The 13,414-nt window shown below is 37.6% G+C and overlaps 1 protein-coding gene and 1 non-coding gene across 2 annotated transcripts in view; one reads left to right on the forward strand and one right to left on the reverse strand.

Moving 5' to 3' along the window:
• DNAJC6 (DnaJ heat shock protein family (Hsp40) member C6) overlaps nt 1-13,414 on the forward strand; it is a 180,763-nt gene that overhangs the window by 31,739 nt on the left and 135,610 nt on the right. The window lies entirely within an intron of this gene.
• TRNAW-CCA (transfer RNA tryptophan (anticodon CCA)) lies at nt 9,350-9,421 on the reverse strand. Its single transcript has one exon. It is a non-coding gene; the product is annotated as a tRNA-Trp (tRNA).

Consider the following 13,414-nt stretch of genomic DNA (forward strand, 5'->3'; position numbering starts at 1 on the left):
TTTATATTTCCATATACGTGCTTTCCCTTGCTGAGATCATATTTTCTTTTTCACATGTGACTGCCCGCTTTCCATATTTTTTAGTGTTTGTGAAATACTGTTCAGTTCAGTTGCTCAGTCGTGTCCGACTCTGCGACCCCATGAATAATATTTCATAATAATAACCAGGCCTTCAGCTATTAAAAGAAGATCTAGGGGGGTTCCTTGGTGATCTGGAGGTTAGGATACTGTGCTTTCTCTGCTGTGATCTGGGTTCAGTCCCTGTTTGGGGGACTGAGATCTCCAAACTGTGGTGCAGCCAAAAAAAAAAAAAGTTCTAGAAACTGACACTTTAACAATTCCAACTCTACCTTTAACTGGTCAGTATTTATGATTTCGGACGACAATTCAAATCCAAAGAAAATAAATAATATAGTGGTTAGGGTATAAATTGACTTTGTTTTTTAAAAAACACCAAAATCCATCTGAGTAAATTTGAAGCTCTATTTGGCTTTATTCAGTGATTCATGAATCGGGCAGTCCTCCTTCTAACAATTGGAAAGGAGCTCGGAGGAGCTGTACAAAATGAAAGGCTTTTATAGGCAGAAGGGGATGGAAAAAGGAAATTTCTAAAGAACAGGTTATTTCAGGCAAAGTCACCTTTCTTTGGGGAAAGGTGGGGTCTGTCTGGCAGATTACCTCACTAGTGCCAACCAGGTAATCCAGGATTGATTGGTTAAAGGTCACATTCCTGGGAGAGGCTGAAGCTGCCATTAGGTTAGATATTATCTTAGTTTGTTGACATGGGGCTTAGCATAAGTGATTCCATTTTGGGCGTGTTATTTCTTTTTTAACGATTTCACTTTTTTGTTCAGACTCTCAGCCTGAAAGATGTGATCAAAATTCAAAGCACCACTCTTAGTCACTGCTCTGTGGTTCTCATAGCTTTTATTGATCCTCTGTGTGATATTCACAGGTCATGACTGTTTTTTTGCTGAATTTCTGTGGTATTCACAGGTCATGATTTCAGGTTTACATTTTTAAAGTCAGTCATTTTCATTGTTCCTTTCCTGATGTTCTAGTCTTATGAAGAACATTTGCTTGGTGGTTAGCAGCTCCTAGAGTGGTGGTGGTGGTACTCAGTTGTGTCTAACTCTTTGCAGCCCCATGGACTGTAGTCCGACAGGCTCCTCTGCTCGTTGATCTTCCACGCAAGAATACTGATCAGGTTGCTGTTTTCTACTCCAAGGGATCTTCTTGACCTGGGGATTGAACCAGTGTCTTATGCGTCTCCTGTATTGACAGGCGGATTCTTTACCACTAGTGCCAGGATGCAAACATGCCTTTAAAGCTTTTGAAAGAATACAGCATACCAGGAGGACTGATACCACCATTATAAGCAGGGTAATTCTCAATGTCTGGATGCCCTTTGGAGCCATGGTCCCCAAGACATAAATCAATCAAAATTAAATAACTCCTCATTGAAGGAGTTACTTTCTAAGCCAGGTGGCTTGCTCAGTGATCCTAAGTAATTGAGTTTCAGCTTCCACAGAAGTGTTAATCCAGGTGCAACAGGTGGTGGTGACCATAGCACAGATATCTCTTTGCTCAGTTAAAAGATAATCAAGGACTATCCAGTTATCAAGAACAACTTTGGCCAGAGAGTCTAAGGAATTTTGGGGGCAGTTATTGCTTTAGCATAGGATTCTGCAGTGGTTTCAGGAGTTAAGGAGATATTCCTAATTATAGCCTTATTTTTATTTATTCCTAACTGGGCTCCAAAATCATTGCAGATGGTGATTGCAGCCATGAAATTAAAAGACGCTTGCTCCTTGGAAGGAAAGTTATGACTAACCTAGACAGCATATTAAAAAGCAGAGACATTACTTTGCCAACAAACGTCCAGCACAGGCTGTGGTTTTTCCAGTGATCATGTATGGATATGAGAGTTGGACTGTAAAGAAAGCTGAGCGCTGAAGAATTGATGCTTTTGAACTGTGGTGTTGGAGAAGACTCTTGAGAGTCCCTTGGACTGCAAGGAGATCCACCCAGTCCATTCTAAAGGATATCAGTCCTGGGTGTTCATTGGAAGGACTGATATTGAAACTGAAATTCCAATACTTTGGCCACCTGATGCGAAGAGCTGACTCATTTGCAAAGACCCTGATGCTGGGAAAGATTGAGGGCAGGAGGAGAAGGGGATGACAGAGGATGAGATTTTGGATGGCATCACTGACTTGATGGACATGGGTTTGGGTGGACTCCGGGAGTTGGTGATGGACAGGGAGGCCTGGCGTGCTGTGGTTCATGGGGTCGCAAAGAGTTGGACATGACTGAGCGACTGAACTGAACTGAGGAATTAGGGCCCTGTAAAGGGGAGCTAATTCTGAATCGTGAGGTCCAGGGTTGATCAGGGAAGTGTTCCAGTTTGTGAACAGTTAGGGCACAGTTAGGTGACCTAAGAGGCATTGCTCATTATGCACCAGCCATCAAGGCATTTATAAGCCCAAAGCCCACACAGCAACTATGCATGTATGCATGCATGCATGCTAAGTCACTTCAGTCATGTCTGACTCTTTGCAGCCCTCTGGACTGCAGCTTGCCAGGTTTCTCTGTCCATGGGATTCTCCAGGCAAGAATACTGGAGTGTGTTGCTATGCCCTCCTCCAGGGGATCTTGCCGACCCAGGGACTGAACCTGCATCTCTTATGTTTCCTTCATTGACAGGCGGGTTCTTTACCACTGGCACCACCTGGGAAGCCCATTAACTTCTAAACTAAATTGAGATAAATTTAACTAAATTGAGATAAATCATAGATAGCTTAAGAGAAAAGATTTCCTTAACTTTTTTTTCTTTAACAAAAAGTGCATCTCTATTTCTCATACCTTCTTCTACTGAAAACACACATCCTACTTTCCTTGTTTATGGAAGTGTTTTTCATATTATTTTTAGTAGTTTTAATTATATATACTAGAATTTTTAACCGTTGTTTGTTGTTTAGTCACTAAATTGTGTCCAACTCTTTCGTGACCCCATGGATTGTAGACTGCCAGGTTCCTCTGTTCATGGGATTATCCAGGCAAGAATACTGGAGTGGTTTGCCATTTCCTTCCCCATTTTGACCCTTAAAAAGCTTTTTTTTTTTAAACTGAAAACAAAGAAGTAGACAATTATGAACTGTATGTTATGCCAACATTATTTAGATTGGCAAAATTATGAGTACATTTTGTAATTTCTAGAAACATATGTTTACTCATTGCAGCTTTTAATGTGGCACGAGACATGTTTACTAATAAATTCAAATGTAGTTTTAGTTTCTCTGCAGTAGGAAGCCAAAACATAACTACTGTTTAATAGTTAATTTTTTATTAGTTTATCTTATTTAGAAATGACCTTGATATTCAATAAATTTCCATCATTTAACTTAGTGAAATTCTGAAGTTTTAAGTTTCCAAGAAGATTTAAGTTATTTAAAAAGTTCATCTAAAAACTTTTATCCTGCTTGCATCTATTTAATACACTTGCTTTCTTTAAATATGTTGAGGCTACTCCAAAAAACTTAGTGAGACTTTAGAAAAATCAGCCATCATTCCAAGCTACTTTTCTTGCTGGCAAATTTTTTAAGAGATGACATGAACTTATTTGACCAATAAACCCAAGTAGAATAAAGCTGTGCATCTGCATTATTAGTTTTTTCTTTTTTAACCTGCATTTAAAAAATTAATTTATTCATTTTTTAATGGAAGGATAATTGCTTTATAGTATTGTGTTGCTCTCTACCAAACATCAACATTGATCAGCCACAGGTTAACTCCTGTCCCCTCCCACCTCCCTCCGCATCCCCCACTGTAGGTTGTTACTGAGCTCTGGTTTGAGTTCTCTGAGTCATACGAACAGTCTCCATTGGCTGTCTGTTTTACATATGGTAATGCATGTTGCCACGTTACTCTCCATGTCCCACACCCTGCCCTTCCTCCCGGCACCAGCTGTGCCCATAGTCTGTTTCCAGTGTCTGTGTCTCCACTGCTGTTCTGCAAATAGGTTTCTCAGTGCCATCTTTCTAGATTCCATATCTCTGCATTAGTCCATGAGATTTGTCTTTCTCTTTCTTAGTTCACTCTGTGTAAAAGGCTCTAGATTCATCCGCCTCATTAGTTCTGACTCAATTGCATTCCTTTTTATGGCTGAGTAAGGGGCTTCCATGGTGGCTCAGAGGTTAAAGCGTCTGCCTCCAATGCGGGAGACCTGGGTTCGATCCCTGGGTCAGGAAGATCCCCTGGAGAAGGAAACGGTAACCCACTCCAGTATTCTTACCTGGAGAATCCCATGGACGGAGAAGCCTGGTAGGCTACAGTCCATGGGGTCGCATAGAGTCGGACACGACTGAGCAACAGAACGGAACGGAACGGAATATTCCATTGTATATATGTACCACAGCTTCTTTATCTATTCGTCTGTTGATGGACATCTAGGTTGCTTCCATGTCCTAGCTATTGTAAATAGAACTACAACAAACATTGTGGTACATGTGTCTTTTTCAATTTTGGTTTCCTTAGGGTATATGCCTAGTAGTGGGATTGTTGTATCATATGGTGGTTTTATTCCTAGTTTTTTAAGGAATCTCTACTGTTTTCCATAGTGGCTGTATCAATTTACATTCCCACCAACAGTACAAGAGGGTTCCCTTTTCTCCATACCCTCTCCAGCACTTATTGTTTGTAGATTTTTTGATGATGGTCATTCTGACCAGGGTAAGGTGATATCTCATTGTAGTTTTGATTTGCATTTCTCTAATAATGAGTGATGTTGAGCATTAACCTGCATTGTTTTTAATGCTGATAATTCTGAATATATACTTATTTTAATTAATGCAACAGACAAACTAGTTTTTATTTAACCAAGATTATTCCAGATCACATGAACTTGAAAAACATTTTGGTTTGTTTCTGTATTTCTGAGAGTTTTGGAGTACTCAGTCCTTAAAAGTGCTTGACTTTCAACCCAACTAAATAGAGCTCTTTAGCAGATCGATTTTGGCAATACCATTCAGAGACAGAAAAATATCACACATCTATAAACATATTAACATATAAACACAAATGCAAACAGTAACCATATAGCCTTTGTTTTAAAATTTTAGACATAAGACAGGTATGATAATACAAAACTTATAAAACTTAGTTATAAAAGAACAGTTGGATCTAAATTATGTTTTGGCAGTTGGAATAAGTTAAGTTCACTTGCTCAGAGCTACAGCTTTCTACTAATGTTTGTGGAGTAGAAATTAAAGATTTTTCTTTTGCCCAAGTTCCAAATAACCTTCCCTCCTTTTTGTTTTTTTTCTGATAAGAATTACCTCCTTGAAGTTTGCATTTTAAACAAATGACCTAGATAGGAATATAAGAGTTTTCTGAGAATACCAAGTAGAACATTTATATCTCAAAAGCTCAGGGAAAGAATGCGAGTCTTTCAAGAAGGACTTTTATTCACTAAGACCAGAATTTTAACAATACTTACCACACAATAACCTTTTGAGATACACAGGGGAAGGTTGAAGATTTTTTAGTTGTTTCTGGAGTTCCATCTTGGGTCTTATAAAGACCTGATTCATAAGACAAGGATAGTTGCTTTTAATTTCTTAAAGAAATGTTTTGCAACTTGAAAGACATCATAGGTTGGTTCAGTCCTAAATCTTTTCACAAGGGCTTTAGTAAAAAAAAAAATTCCTCTCTGGGTACATAGTTTTACTGTAGCTTAAGGGAGAGGGCCTCATTTTTTTTTTTTTTTTAATATCAGATTCTGAATATAATCCATTTACAAAAATTTTTGAGTGTCCTCCTTGGGTTTTGGAAATTCTTTAACTATAGCCCTGAGTTTGGTCTTTGACCAAGGATTAAAAAGTAACTGTTTTACAGTCTTTAAAGTGAAAAGGCAATTCAGACAAAGGATTACTAGAATGAGTACTCAAAAAAGGATAGAGGGGAGCAGTAGGCGTTTGTCTCAGTTTAGTATTAGATTCTTTTACTTTGGGTATCTTTTATATCTTTAATTTTTCATTACCTTTTTGCGACAGGTCTTTCAATGAAGATATTTTGAATCTTGAAGCTTTTTAGAATTTTCTACATACCAGATTAAACTAGGAATTCCATTCTGTTTGCTTGTTATGGGAATCCTTACTGTCAAGCGCACATCGTAAATTAATGATCTTGTCTAAAGTAACAGTCCTCATAGTGGCTATTGTAATTCTAGGTTGTTTTAAGTAAGATTTTGCCATTTTTGTAGATATCCACAGTTTCTGAGACCATATAATTCTTAGAAATAAAATAAACAGTTGTGCTGAAAGATGGTGTATTTAACTCTTTGGATTTTTAAGGATCCCATATCTTTTAGCCAAGTTTGGGTCTTTTGGAGCCAAATTAATACATGAGAGGGATGTTCCATGTGGTTGGGGATTGTGTGGTATTTTACAGTGTGCCTCATTGAACAGAAATCTTCTCAAGTTGGAGGGTGACCTAGTGTCAATCGAACCCATTCCATGACCAACTTATTCTAGAATGGGAGTCTTTGGGTTAGGGGGTGAGTGCCCTAACAGCTTCTAAATGCTCAATCTGTGCCCACCAATATTACAGCTTTTTGACCTGTGAGATCCCCATTAGCAATATCCTTTACCTCTTGGGCACATTAATATGCTAGCAGTAGTCAACAAACTAGGGTCTGCAGACTGATTTTCAAACAGAAAAGGAACTGCCACTGCAGAAATGGGAAGATAAGCAGCCTATGTGATAAAGAGTTCAAAATGATGATTATAAAGACGCTCACCAACTTTGGGAGACAAATGGTTGAAAACAGTGAGAACTTCAACAAAGAGATAGAAAATATAAGGAAGTATCAAACAGAAGTCATAACTGAACTGGAAAATACACTTTAAGTGTTTAACAGCAGACTGGATGAAGCGGAAGAATGAATCAGTGAGACAAATCAATGGAAATCACTTGGACAGAGCTTCGAAGTGAAAAAACAATTTAAAAAGGTGAAGACACCTTAAGAGACCTCTGGAACAACATCAAGCAGAATAATATTTACATTATAGGAGTCCCATAAGGAGAAGACAGAAAAAGGGAGAAAAATTAATTGAAGAAATAATGGCTGTAAACTTCCTTAATTTGAGGAAAGAAATAGGCATCCAGGTCCAGGAAACCCAGAAAGTTCCAAAAATGATGAACCCAAAGAGAACCACATCAAGATACTTTATAATATCAGTGATAAAAATTAAGGGTAAGGAGAGAATTTTAAAAACAGCAAGAGAAAAACAACTTATATACAAGGGAAACTACATAAGGCTTATCAGATATTTTAGCAGAAACTTTACAGGTCAGAAGGGAGTACCTTAACATATTCAAAGGGAAGAAAGGAAAAAAGATTCCAACCAAGAATTTTCTACTTGAAAGGATTATCATTCAGAATTGAAGGAAAGATAAGTTACAGATAAGCAAAAGCTGAAGGAGTTCATTACCACTAAATTGGTCTTACATGAAATTCCAGCTTCTCTAAGCTGAAATAAAAAAAAGGCACTAATAAGAAAACATACAAAAGTAAAAGTCTCATTAGAAAGGTAAATATATAGTAAAGGTATTGGATCAATCACTTATAAAGCAAGTATGAACATTAAAATACAAAGTAGTAAGATTAAAATTACAATATTAGGGGACTCAGCAAGAAGGTGTACCATATATAAAAATATATGTACTCTACATCAGTTCAGTTCAGTTCAGTCGCTCAGTCGTGTCCGACTCTTTGTGACCCCATGAATCACGGCACGCCAGGCCTCCCTGTCCATCACCAACTCCCAGAGTTCACTCAAAATCATGTCCATTGAGTCGGTGATGCCATCCAGCCATCTCATTCTCTGCCGTCCCTGTCTCCTCCCGCCCCCAATCCGTCCCAGCATCAGAGTCTTTTCCAGTGAGTCAACTCGTCACATGAGGTGGCCAAAGTATTGGAGTTTCAGCTTTAGCATCAGTCCTTCCAATGAACACCCAGGACTGATCTCCTTTAAAATGGACTGGTTGGATCTCCTTGCAGTCCAAGGTACCCTACATAGAAGGACCAAGATATATAAAGCAGACATTAACAGACTTAATGGGAGAAATTGAAAACAGCATAATATTGGAAGGGGAGTTTAAAACCCACTTACAGTAATGGATAGATCATCCTGACAGAAAATCAATAAAGAAACTTCAGCCTTAAATGACACATTAGACTAGATTGACTTAATAGATATGAATAGAACCCTTCATCCAAAAGCATCAGAATACACATTCTTCTCAAGTGCACCTAGAATATTCTCCAGGATAGATCACAGTTTCACCCAAAGAACAAATGTCAGTACATTCAAGAAAACTGAAATCATCTCAAATATTTTTTCCTTCCAAAGTGGTATGAAACTAAAAATGGAATACAGGAAGAAAACTGGAAAACCCACAAAAGTATGGAGATTAAAAGAGAAAAAATATCTAGGCATAGTGACAAATGACAACAGAAATATGACATACTAAACTATATAGGATACAGCAAGAGCAATTCTGAGAGAGACGTTCACAGCAATAAAGGCTTACCTCAAGAAACAAGAAAAATCTCAAATAAACAATTTGTACACCTAAAGGAACGAGAGTTGACTCAATGGAAAAGAGTCTGATGCTAGGAGGGATTGGGGGTGGGAGGAGACGGGGACGACAGAGAATGAGATGGCTGGATGGCATCACCGACTTGATGGACATAAGTTTGAGTAAACTCTGGGAGTTGGTGATAGACAGAGAGGCCTGGTGTGCTGTGATTCATGGGGTCGCAAAAATTCGGACACGACTGAGCGACTGAACTGAACTGAAAGGAACTAGAAGAACAAATGAAGCCCAAAGTTACTAATAGTAGGAGGGATCAAAGTGGAAATAAAAATCAGAGCAGAAATAAAATGAAGGCTAGAAAGACAATAGAAAAGATCAATTAAACTAAGAGCTGGTTCTTTGAAAAGATAAGCAAAATAGACAAAGCTTTACTTAGACTAACCAAGAAAAAGAGTGCTCAGATAAATAAAATCGGAATGAAAGAGTGTAAGTTACAGCTGATACCACAGAAATATAAAGGATCATAAGAGTACTGTGGACAATTACATGCCAACAAATTGGGCAAAAAGAAATGGACAAATTCCTAGAAACTTGTAGTCTACCAAAACTGAAATAAGTGAAAGTGAAGTCACTCAGTCGTATCCGACTCTTTGAGACCCCATGGACTGTTGCCTACCAGGCTCCTCCGTCCATGGGATTCTCCAGGCAAGAGTACTGGAGTGGGTTGCCATTTCCTTCTCCAGGGATCTTCCCAACCCAGGGATCGAACCTGGGTCTCCTGCATTGGAGGCAGACGCTTTAACCTCTGAGCCACCAGGGAAGCCTCAAAACTGAAATAAGGAAATAGAAAACCTGAATAGACCACTTACTAGTAAGGAGTAAGGAATTTGAATCAGTAATCAGAAACCTCCCAAAAAGCATAAATTTGTCACCAGACAGCTTCACCAGAATTTAACAACTATCCTTCTCAAACTCTTAAAAAAAATTGAAGAGAAGGGAATACTTCAAAACACGTTTTACAAGGCCAGCATTATCCTGATAATCAAAACTGGACAAGGACACCACAAAAGAAAATTACAGGTCAATATTCTTGATGAACATGACATGAGTTTGAGTGAACTCCGGGAGTTGGTGATGGACAGGGAGGCCTGGCGTGCTGTGGGGGTCGCGGAGAGTCGGACACGACTGAGCGACTGAACTGAACTGAATTCTTGATGAACATAGATGTAAAAGTCTTTAACAAAATATTAGTAAACCAATTTCAACAATACATTGGAAGTGTCATATACTGCACTCAAATGGAACTTATTCCAGGAGTGCAGGGATGGTTCAACATTTGCAAATCAACATGATACACTACATTAACAAAATAAAGGTTAAAAATCATATGATTATCTCAATAGAAGAAGAAAAAACATTGGATAAAATTCAACCATTAATGATAAAAATTCTCAATAAAGTAGGCATAGAGGAAATGTTCCTCAACATAATAAAAGCCATATATAAGAAACAGATAGCTAACATCATAGTCAAAAGTGAAAAGCTGAAAGCATTTTCTCTAAAATCAGGAACAAGGCAAATATGCCCATTCTCATCGCTTTTATTCAACATAGTTTTGGAAGACCTAGTTACAGCAGTTAGGCAAGAAAAAGAAATAGAAGGCATGCAAATCAGAAAATAAGTAAAACTATCACTATTTGTAGATTACATGATACTATACATTAAAGACTCCACCAGAGAGCTGTTAGAACTTATCAATGAATCAGTAAAGTTGCAAGATACAAAGTTAATATGCAGAAATATGTGACATTTCTATATGCCAATAATATACTATCAGAAAGAAAAATTAAGAATTTATTACAATTGAATTGACAGGAATAAAATAGTTGGATATAAATCTAACCACGGAGGTGGAAGACTTGTACATTGGTGAAAGGAATAGAAGACACAAATAAATGGGAAGATATTTTGTCTTCATGGATTGGAAGAATTAATGTTGTTAAAATGTCCATACTACCCCAAACAATCCACAGGTTGAAAGAAATCCTTATCAGAATTCCATGGCATATTTCACAAAACTGTGTAGAACCATAAAGATCCCAAATAGTCAAAGCAATCTTGAGAAAAAAGAACAAACCTGGAGGTATCATGCTCCCTGATTTCAAACTATATTACAAAGCTATAGTAATCAAAACAGTATAGGTTTGACACAAAAATGGACTCACAGATCAATGGAACTAAGTTGAGAGCGCAGGAATAAAGCCATATGTATACTGACAATTAATTTACAAAAGAACCAAGAATATAAAATGGAGAAAGGGAAGTCTCTTCAATAAATGTTGTGAAAACTGGACAGCCACATGTAAAAGACTAAAACTGTATCACACAAAAAATAATTCAAAATGGATTGACTCAGATGTAAGACCTGAAATCATAAAACTGATGGAAGAAAACATAGGTAGTAACCTCATTGACATTAGTTTTAGTGATGTTTCTGTGGATCTGCCTCTAAAGGCAAGGGAACCAAGGGCAAAAATAAACAAATGAGAGTGCATCAAAGTATAAAAAGCTCCTGCACAGCAAAAGCAACCATCATCAAAATGAGAAGGCAACCTACTCAATGAGAGCATATATTTTCAAATCATATACCTGATTTATACTTAATGTCTAATATAAAAATCTCATATACCTCAACAACAAAAAACCAAACAACCTGATTAAAAAATTAGTGGAGGCTCTGTATAGACATTTTTCCAAAGAAGACATAGAGCTGGCCAATAAGCACATAAAGTCTGTTCAACATCACTAAATATTAATGAAGTTCTAGTAAAACCACAAGGGTATATCACCTTACACCGGTTAGAATGGCTATTATCAAAAAGACAATAAATAAGAAATATTGGAGAAGATGTAGAGAAAAGGGAACTCGTATACTTGTTTGTGGGATTTTAAATTGGTGCAGCCGCTATGTAAAACATTATGGAGAGACCTTGAAAAATCAAGAATAGAATTATCATATGATCCAGCGAATCTACTTTGGGGTGTTTCTTCAAAGAATAGGAAAATACTAATTCAATAAGATTCTTCTATCCCTATGTACATAGCAGCATTATTTACTATAGCAAAAATATGAAAGTAACCTAAGTTTTCATTCATGGATAAATGGATAAGGAAAATATGGTGTATGTACACATAAACACTCACACATGCACATACACAGGAATATTACTCAGTTATAAAAAGAATAAATCTTTGCCATTTGTGACAGTAAGGATGTACTTATGGGTATTTTGCTAAGTGAAATCAGTCAGAAAGAAAAAGACAAATATGATTTCACTCATGTGGAACAAAAAGCAAAAAGATGTACAAATAAAGCAAAGCAAAAACAAAGATAAATACAGAGAACTGATGGTGGGTGAATGGGATGCAGGGAGTTAACTGTATGGTAATGGATGGGAACAGATTTTGGGGAGTTACTCCTATGTAGTGTGTATAGATATCAAATTATAATGTACAACTGAAACATATCATTTTTTAAAAAGCTTAACTCCAACATGAGAAATTTATAACTAATGACAACATTGGGAAAAGGCCAAATTGGCAATATATAAAAGTAAGAACATTACATGAGTAGGAAATTGACAGTGTTCTCAGGAGATGAACTGGTAAACTTTGGCGTCAGAATTCTTCATATTGATTTGTGAGTATGATAATGCCCTAAAAATAATTGAATTTTTAAGCTTCTAAGTATATGGAAAAGTACATACAATTTCTAAGTATACAGTTGATGAATTTTTATAAAGTTAACACATTCTTGAAACTAGTATCCAAATCAAATATGCTACCCTGCCCCACCCCCATGATTTGACAGCTCTGTTCTCTGGACCTCCAGTGTACCCAATAGATACTTCCATCCGAGTATCGATCCACTCTTTTGTTCTTAGACTGTAAGCTCCTCCTGTCAATGACCATGACTGATTTGTCAAAAAAGGTTGCTTTTTGTCCTTTAAATGAATGTTATGCTTTTTGTTGTAGAAACTCTGGAAAATACATATTTATCAATTAGGTTTGCTATGTTATAAACCAACCCCAGACTTGAGACAGTATACATTTATTCAGCTCACAATTATTTTGGTTAGTGAGTGGGCTCAGCCGGGCGGTTCTGATCTGGGCCAAAAAATCTGCTGTTGTTGGTGACATTTGCTCCCATATCTAGAGTGACTGAACCGGCTTCTCGCTGTGGTCTCCCATCCTGTGGCAGGCTAACCTAGGGAAGGAAAAGGAAGCCAAGAGAGCAAGCAGAATTCCACAAGGTCTGGGCCTACACTTGGATCTGGTACGGTGTCACTTTCCCTCTGTCTTAGTCCAACCATAGATTGGGTGGCTTAAATAACAGATGTATTTCTCACAGTTCGGGAGACTGAGAATTTTAAGAACAAGGTGCCTGCTGATTCCATTCCTGGTGAGGGCCCTCTTCCTGGCTTGCAGGTGGCTACCATATTGCTGAATCTTCACATGACAGAGAGAGAAAGAGATGTCCTTGTCTTCTTATAAGGACATTAGTCCCATCATGGGGGCCTCACCCTCCTAATCTCATGTACATCTAATTATCTTGCAAATCCCCCATCTCCAAATACTGTAACATTAGGGTTTAGGGCTACAAATACGAACTGGGGGGAGGGACACGAACATTCAGCCCATAACACCCTCTGTTGTTCAAAGCAAGTACAAGACCAGCCCAGATTCTAGGAATGTGGAAGTAAATTATTTCTTGATGAGAGCAAATGTGAAGTAATATTACAAAGTAATGTGG

This window comes from Moschus berezovskii, chromosome 4 (assembly GCF_049115385.1).
Source record: "Moschus berezovskii isolate FMDL1 chromosome 4, NW_MosBer_1.0, whole genome shotgun sequence".
Lineage (NCBI taxonomy): Eukaryota > Metazoa > Chordata > Mammalia > Artiodactyla > Moschidae > Moschus > Moschus berezovskii.